The sequence below is a fragment of the Ixodes scapularis genome, unplaced genomic scaffold (genome assembly GCF_016920785.2).
Source record: "Ixodes scapularis isolate PalLabHiFi unplaced genomic scaffold, ASM1692078v2 PGA_scaffold0__279_contigs__length_252992795, whole genome shotgun sequence".
Lineage (NCBI taxonomy): Eukaryota > Metazoa > Arthropoda > Arachnida > Ixodida > Ixodidae > Ixodes > Ixodes scapularis.
The window spans coordinates 22155344-22164254 of NW_024609835.1; positions in this window are offsets into that span (position 1 = coordinate 22155344).

An 8911-nucleotide genomic window follows, 5' to 3' on the forward strand; every position below is an offset into this window, starting at 1 on the left:
TAAATCAAAGTCTAGAATGGGAGGCACAACCATTTCAATAGGATGAAAAATTTGCTCCCGATTATGCAGTTTTTCGCTTGCTCCCTGTATGTCTTGAATGTATTTGCGACTCAATGCTGCTTACAGTGTACCCATACTCTCACTCTTCCGTGATGCTTCACTGGGTGGCATCGGGAATTTAGTGACGACTAACGACTTTAGTTTTAACTTTGTTGAGGCATTTAGCGAGCTGTGTGTCTACCTACTACATGTATTCGAGCGCGGTACACCCCGAGCGCGGTGCACTTCATTAAATATTCTTATTTGTTCCCAACTCGGCAGGAATTAGCTTACTGCCTTAGACTGGGTCAATAAATGAGAAGAGCAAGCGGAGTGTTTTGACCGAGCCCAGACTCTCCTCGGAAGCTGCGAAGTTATGCGTGTTGACAAATGACCGCGTAACTGTTGTCAATGTTTTTCTGCCCTCCCAGATGCCACAAGTCACGATGCAATCAAAGTGCTAATCATTAACCTTCATTTCTCCAACTCAGTCAACGAGAAGGGCATGCAAGAGGTGCAGCGTCCCAATGAAAATGTACTCATGGCACCCAAAAATGTGTATAATTGTTTGCACTAAGAGCTCGTGGAAATTGAGTCACACTCCCAGTTGCCTTTGCAGGGATTGCTTGAATTGGCTAACAGAACGCTAACGATTGGTCTAGCGTCGAATGCATCTAGCGGCAGGGGTCGTGCATGTAGGAGCTCCTGAGAGTGTAATACAGAAAAAGGATGTTTCAATCACGTCGGATGCCAGAGCTAAAGCACCCAATCTCCGGAAGAAAAATCGGCCGCGGCGGGTCAAAGCAACGCGACAGTCCCTCGAGCGTGGAGTTCCGCTGATTGGCCCTGTTCCATCCACTTATCCGAGCAGCGGCCCCCCCGGGGAGGCCGGCCGACAGCGGGCACTAAAAAGGCGCGAGTGGTTCATCGGACAGGTTATCGCGAGGCGCGTGATACGAACACGGCCCTCAAAAACTGCCAGGCCTGCGGCGAGTGCGTGCAGAAGCAACCCGAGGCGTGATCGGGTTGACGCCGAGTCTCCTCCCGGAAGCACGCCAACACCACGCTCCGTCCCACTTCAGGGTGGACCGCAGCGGAAGGTACGAACCATCCCCCAACCAATCCAGAGCTGTGAACGTGACACGTGACAACGTGCCCCTCGAGTCCCTGCACCCCTCCCGGAGGACAGGTGACACTCCCTTCAACTGCATTGGACTGGTCATGATGGATGGCGGCGTCCTGTGTGGTCCATCGTAAGGTGAAAGGGTGTATGAAAGCTCGAGGAAGTGGTCGGTGTCGTTGATGCCTGCTAGCTGCCTGTTCGCCGAAGAGCTGTCGCGCGCCCCTCTACTCGGAACGACGAAGTCGTGAAGGAACCCGCTGACACGCAGAGACAATCCACAACTCGTTTGGTGATGGCAAAATGGTACACGGTTGACCGAGTAGATCGAATTTCATATTCAATGGGTTTCTTTCGTTCGCGCAGAGGGGCCTGATTTTTGATATCAAAACACCTTGCTTTTGCGTTGAAACACTCAGGCCCGTTACGCTCCCAGAAGTTACGACACAATTTCTCTACGCTGTAGTGTGTCTCAACGCGCGCATTAACCGCTCGAATGAATACAAAATTGTAGGCGTAGTATAAAAAAGCAACGGCAGCTAACGAATACTGTGCAATCGTGGGAAGGCGTCGCAGCATTGGAGATCTGCATGGAAGATGGAACCGAGGAAGGATGCGCTTTGCTCGTGTTTATTACTTCCAGGAATGCCCGACTGTAAGGACTCTAAATGGTGAAGCGTGGAGATGTTAATCTTCAGAGAGAAGCTTAACCGAGGAAGGATGTCCTGGCAGTGTTTCGCGGGTCTGGGGATGCGGATGTCGCTTCTGATAATAAAACATGTGGAGCGTGTTACAGTGCGTCGTTGATGTTAGTGACAAAATCAGTCAAGCCACTTTTACGACCCTGATTTACAGCAATGAAGGCACCCGAGAAACCTCTACATGCGTATTTACCTCAGCTATGAACTCGTAGCAGTAATAATTGAAATGCATATCAGTCTAGCCAATCAGAAGAGCGAGGTTTATCTCTTGCATAACAGTCACGCAGTCTTAGTGACGAAGGACATCCGCCCATTCTTTCACTGAGACTGGATTGCCATCGACACTTGAGGCCGATTGGATAACATTTGCGAGGGTCACACGCCTTTTCCTCCTTAAAAACTCGTTCCCTTTCTGGTCTGACATTCTCGCTTTTGAAGCAAATCGTCGTAGAAAAGAGTTTAGCGATGTAGAAACCGCTGTCTTGAACTTGATGGACGTTGAACGTAAAGGAATCGTAGGCCTCAAAGTAGTAAAAAAGTAGAAACATACTTTGTTCACACGTAGCAAAATTGTGATATGTGGAATACATTTTTTTATCTCGGTAACCTTCGGTGCAATGGAATGTTTTCGACCAACGATCACCAGGTGGTCACACAATTCAGCAAACTCAGACAAAAGAAAGGCATCACAAACAAAAAAGCGCACATAACGGAACTGACAAATGAACATGAACTATAATAAACGCCGCATAAAAAAGGAACAAAACCAAGGAAATTAAAACAAGAAGTCACATACGAAACGACAAAACCACATACATCATTATCTATAAACATGAAGAAATATGGCCCAGGAAGTGTAAGAAAACGATTCGTGCGAAAAAATGACACCAGCAAACTGAAATTGTTTTCTCTGCCGTAACGACTTAACGTCCCGTTTTGGGCGTCTCGCTTTTGCGTCGTGCTTTAGCGTCTAACGTCTTAACCAAGTTACCATCGCAAAGCGCATTGTAAGTCTAAAAAAAAAAGACATTGTGGCAGCCAGTAGCCGCTTCGGACTTGCCCGACGCGTCACGGGAGGCATCCTTTGTCATACCGACGGCAAATGTGCACTTGGAGAAAAAGGTATTATTGGCCCCCAACAAAGATTTGAGAATGAACCGAAATACGTTTACCACACGCTGTATTTCTCACGCATTACACCACTCGTTTTCACCACGAGGTAAACAAGTGGCCAGCCCGACCCCTTCCTTGAGAACAAAGAAGTTTACCACCAGGAACGCTATAAGTTCCGCAGAATTTGTCAAGTAGCATACACTATACATCCGCGTGTGCCACGCGAAACAGAACACAATTGAGCCTGTCTATACAGCTGTTTCGGGCACAGGTATCCACGCGTCGTCCACAATGGCGTACACGAGTTCTTCGAAGCGGGAGCCTGCAGTCTGGTCTGCTGGGGCAGCGGCGGAGGGACCAGACAATGCGTTTCTATATAACCGCGGCCGCCGCACAATGGACAGGCAGTGGGAATCGTGGGAAGACGTCAGCTGCGGCCCTTTTCTCGTTTCTTTCTCCTCTTACTCAATGCTCTCATTTCTGCCAATAGGTTTCTTCCCTAAATGCTGCGCTGTCTCCTCGGCGGTGCAAAGATGGAGAGGTCTGCGCGGCGAACGCCTCTTCTACGCCGAGCCACGGCGAGCACCCAAAGCGTCGTGGTCGTGCAGGCGAGCAGAAAGGTTCGGCTATAAAGGAGCTCGGGATGCGGCCGAGTTCGCCCCCACCGTGTCAACTGCCGCGCGAAAAGAAAAGCGTCTAGGGCGAATTCGAAAGAGCGGCCCGAGCCCACGGAGTGTGGAAACCTCTGCCGCCGAGAAATGGGAAATGACTCATATCGATTTGCCTAAATGGGGGGGAAGGGGGCACGATCTCCGCCGCGTATTAAAAGAGAGCATCTTGATTCTTTTCTTCCTCGGCGCTTCTTTCTCGGGGACTTCGTAATGCGTTTTACGGGGAGAGTCTTCATAGCGATGAGATGAACTTTTGCAACGCTCGCTGCTGTGGCAAATTGTTTCGGGATTGCGTTCGCGTTTCGTGTTGAGAGTATACAACGCGCCGTTTGCGAAAGCACCTTTGTCTCGTTGTCATGTTTTTGGTTCTCTTTTTTTAAGATGTTCGCCAATCACTTCGTTTGTTATCCCGAATGTGGAAAGAAGGAAGGGGGGGGGGGGGCATTTAATAAGTTTATTTCGTTGTGCAGAAAGACAAACGGCAAGATCTTTTTACCGGCCTCGATTTGTTATTGCCCATGTTTTTTTTGTTTGTTTTTTTCTTTTCATTTTTTCGCAGAATGAAACTTGTACTCTTCCAAGTTTCTGCATTCTAATGCTGCAACGTGTGCATTGTGTGCTCCTTACTAACTCTCGGAGCAAGCATGTGCAACTCTGAATTATGTTTACCTAGTTTAACCCTTTGCACTGTATATAATTGGCACCACTGTCCTGTAGAAACATTCGATTACCTGTCTTTATATATATCTTAAATTGTTCATTCACTCATATGCTGTGTTTCTTCTGCGGATGTAAAGGGGAAGCGGGGCATTCCCCTCTCAGATGGAGAGAAAACGGAATTGATCGATTGATTGATTGATTGATTGACTGACTGATTGATTGATTGGTTGATTGATTGATTGAGGCGAAAACACCCTCGTTAATATTCCTCTATGAACCTTCTGCGTGCCGCCATCTTTGTCTGCTGGGCTGTGGAACGGCTCCTGAGCATGCGCCGTTCATTTGCTGTGCGGTCTATCAGACCCTGCGCTTGCGTCCACAGCTCAGTGACTCAGCATTTTTCACTTGGGTGATAAGCTATGCAAAGATCTATAGACCTCCACATCGCTTATCACACAGGTGAAAAATGCTTAGTCACTGAGCAGCAGCAGAGGACATTTGTTTATGCGAACAAATATGGTCTAAGAAAAAGACAGGAAGTGTGCCGGCGAGCTGGTGATAGTTACTCATTTTCTGTAACAGCCGAGGCTGTGGTAAGGAAAAGAGTAGAAAGTGACACCGAGGGGAACGTCTCAGTAGAAGAAAAAAGGAGCAGGACTCATGACATAGGCGACCAAAAGCGTTTTTTTGGCCGTCATTCCGAGGTTGGCCAAACGCTCACTACGATCGACGGGAATATGAGCCATGTCAGACTATCAACTTTCAAGACGTTATTTTAATATTGCGATGACTCCATGCTTTCATCGCGCATTTTACACAGAGCATCGAACTTAGTACGCAACTTATAATAAGAAGTCAATATTGGAACTGGTGACGTCAGAGCGATGCAAATCCTGGTTTTGACGTCACGAATGAAAACCATAAGAGGGCACTACCGAAATATTTTGGCACTAATAATCTGTCGAAAGAAAACGACCTTTCTTTTTATTGATCTTTCATTTATTTGTGGCGTTTATGGACTAATGGATCCTTTGATGGCATTACAGTGTCATTTGTTTCTCTTTTAAATTTAGCGGTGTTTATTGTTGATCCTGATGTTAAAATTCTGAGTGGAAGGAGAATTGAAAGAAAAAGTTTACGAAGAAACAGAAATAAGAGGACAGACAAACGTCTCAATCTACACCTTTATAATATGAGACGTTCGTCTGTACCCTTATTTCTGTCTTCTTTTACTTTTTCTTTCAATTTTCCTTTCCAGTCTCAGGATTTTAACATCATGATCAACCGTCACCAGCTCGCCTAAACTTGACATTTTTTTTTCGTTTATTGTTGAGTTTACAAAACTGACCATATATTTTTTTTTTCGAAAGCAACGTTTTTCTGTCGTTGTTGCGTATGAAACATTACAGCACATTTGTTGGGTGCGAGTCCCTTTTTTCACAACATTTTTGTGCAGTGCAACTTATGTATTGTGGAACATTTACTGGATCAAATAACGTTGGGTTCTCCAAAAGATATCTGAGCATTCTTGACTGAAAAACATGTACCTCAATTAGACTGTTTTTTTAAGACAATAAATGTATATGCACGGCGTTTTGCATGTTCTTACTTTTCCTTTTTAGGGCGATACATTCCTCTCTTTTATCAACCTTCTTTTTAGAAAGCAAACACAAGCAGCATTGTAAAGCACTTTAGCTGCGCATGACTCTTTGCATGACACTTTTATCGCTAGAGCGCTCTCTAACAATAGAAAACATGCTAAGTATCACGAGTGGCTAACGTGCATTCTAAGGCTGTGTGTATTTGCTTTCTAAAAAGGTTGATGCAAGAAAAAAATGCATGGCCCCATAAGGAAGGGAGACAACATTGCTTCATTAGGTGTAATGCTTCAGTTACACCAATTATGAAGGTGTAGGGATGTGAAAACACATAGAGCAAAGGTGTCACGTGGGAACTTCAAAGTTGCACTCGAAAAGGTCTAATGCTGCAACAACACCAATTGAAAGCTGTGACTTATAGACATTGCATAAGTGACCGGTTACGTTTCTATGGGTGTTTTGAATTTTACAGTGTAGCTGCAACGGTAGCAGTTCGTGGTGAATGTAAATGGTATAGTGCTCGTGTTTCGGTTTTGGTGATTGTGATATATCGGGTTTTCTTTTCATGTTTTTCTCCGTAAAGCCGGTTAAGAAGCTTGTTCAAAATTTAAATTTTGAGAGTCCTTACTCCAAGAGAAGGTGGTTTTCAGGTTATCATAAAACCCGCCAGTTAATTTTCGGCAACAATAGGTAAAGATATACCTAAGTATGATAAAAACTCGCGATACATGCAATACATTGTATCAGTAGTAAAAGAAATTTATATTTACAGCTGAGATACTAATACATTTTTTTTCTAAATGTATCTCGATACAAAAATACACATACCTAAAAATATCTCTAATATACTACAGCGAGATTTGTATCACGATACAGCCCAGCCCTACTTCATGGCAATAAAAGAGATCCATTGATTATTGATTTATTAAGGTGCCGAAATATTAGGTTGCCAACTGGCGAAGCCACCGTATACTAACCGTCTACTCAAAGGAGAGTACATTCGTCAATGCAAGATTGTATACCTTATTACGTTGGGGAGCATTGTCTTAGCTTAACGTATGCATGTCTGTTAATTGAACACGAAAAACTGTCCAGCGTTAATATCGTTCTGTTCGCTGATTTATAAAACCCCAAGAGGAAAAAAAATCAAACAGAATGAAAGAAGGACGAATCACTGACTTCGTTGTTGGTCCCTCTTTCTTTTCCTTTTCTTTTTCTTTTTTTTCTTTTTTTCTGGGTTTATAAGTGTTAGCGTTCAACAGCTAGCCTGCGCTATTACTTTTAGTATTTCAATATCAGAAATTCTGCATTTGTGAGACCTTAACCAGGAAACCTCGAAAATAAAACGCATTGCACAATGCATAAAAGAAGTAAAACAGCTGTCATCACTTCCCGCAGTTGACACTCACTCATGATGCAAGCTCTTTTTTTTTATACTGCGGACACTCGTATAATAAAGGATTACTAGACAAACTAACAGTACTTTGACTTCAGAATGAAAGTTACTTTCGATATGTTTGAGCTACGGCCGGTCTTCGAGCAATTCGTAAAGCATGCAGTTCGCCTACCTTCTCTTTTATTCCATTACATTCAACGACCACTCAGTCATGGCCCGGACTTTGTGCATCACAGCACCATCAAGGCGACCTTGTTTTTTTGCGAAAAAACCGTCCTCTGTTTCTTCGCAAGATTTGTAAGGGAATAATGAAACCGTGACGCCGTCAACCGTCGCTTTGCAAACTTTTGAGGACGACCGCGGACAATACTTTCACGAAAAGACGCCCTTTTGCAAATAAACGATTCACTCCACCGACAAAAACGTGGGAGAGAGAAAACGAGAGAGATGAGACCAAGTCGGCTCCAATTCAATTCTTGCCGAGAGCACCCACGTGCAACGCTCGGTGACTTGCAGCAATCACCCAGGCGTGCACCCCGTTCTCTGGCTGCACATCGCGGCCGCGCAATGTCTCCCTCCAGGTTCGCGTGCGCGCGGATCGAGGCGGTCACATCCATTTAAAACTGCACCGGTCGTTTCAGATCTCCGATGTGGATACACACGAAACACGTTTCGCGGAGCAGCCTTTCCTTTTATCTGAGGGAGACATCGACTGGATGTTTGTTCGCTCGTCTCGGCGTGCCGCTCGGCTTTGCATGCTGGGAAGAGACTTTTACAGTCGTGAGTTGCGGCTGTTCGTCTTATCAAACGATTTGGGTGCCAATAAAACCTAATACGTGAACACTTGTTCCGGCACTAAAGATCCGTAGGGCCGCATTATCGAAACACGAGGCATTCTTCAAGTGTACGACGCAGATTCTTTTAAGGAAGCGCGCTTTCCCACAGGAATTTGCAATGAGCATACGTAAAAAAAAACTGTCCTCTTTGAATCAGCTGCACATGCCTTGTAGTTCTATAGTCAGTGTCACGGAATGCCGCGTCCTAAGAGTCAATATATGTATCTGGGGTCATGTACTGTTTTGTTTTATAATGAAAGTTTGTTATTCGACATGCGAAAATTGCAACTTCCAGAAAACAAAATCGCTCGCGAGGTTTGAATAATGGTCGTGTTTTATTTATTTATTTATTTATTTATTTATTTCAGCACCCTCAGGACCCCTATGACATTACAGAGGGGAGGGCATTCAAATTAAAACTGAAACATTCAACTTAATAAAAATATAAACAAAGCGATCAATTCTGTCAGAACATAGTCCGGTGTGTTAGCAAGAGTGGTTAGTTAACGCTTCTTTAAACAGTTCATTAGATGATATGTTTATCAGGGGTGCTAGAAGGCGGTTCCTATCTGACGACGTTCTTAGTATGAAGGAGTCGATGTATGCTGACATTCTACAATGAGATATGCCGACCTAAAATTATGATCAACTCGTGCAGAAATGCATAAGGTTGCTAATAATACACTTCTTGGTGAAGCGTTAGATTAATAAATTTTGTAGAAAGGCATAAACTAGATATTTTAAGATGTATGGGAAGGAGGGGAAGGGAGAAAGTGG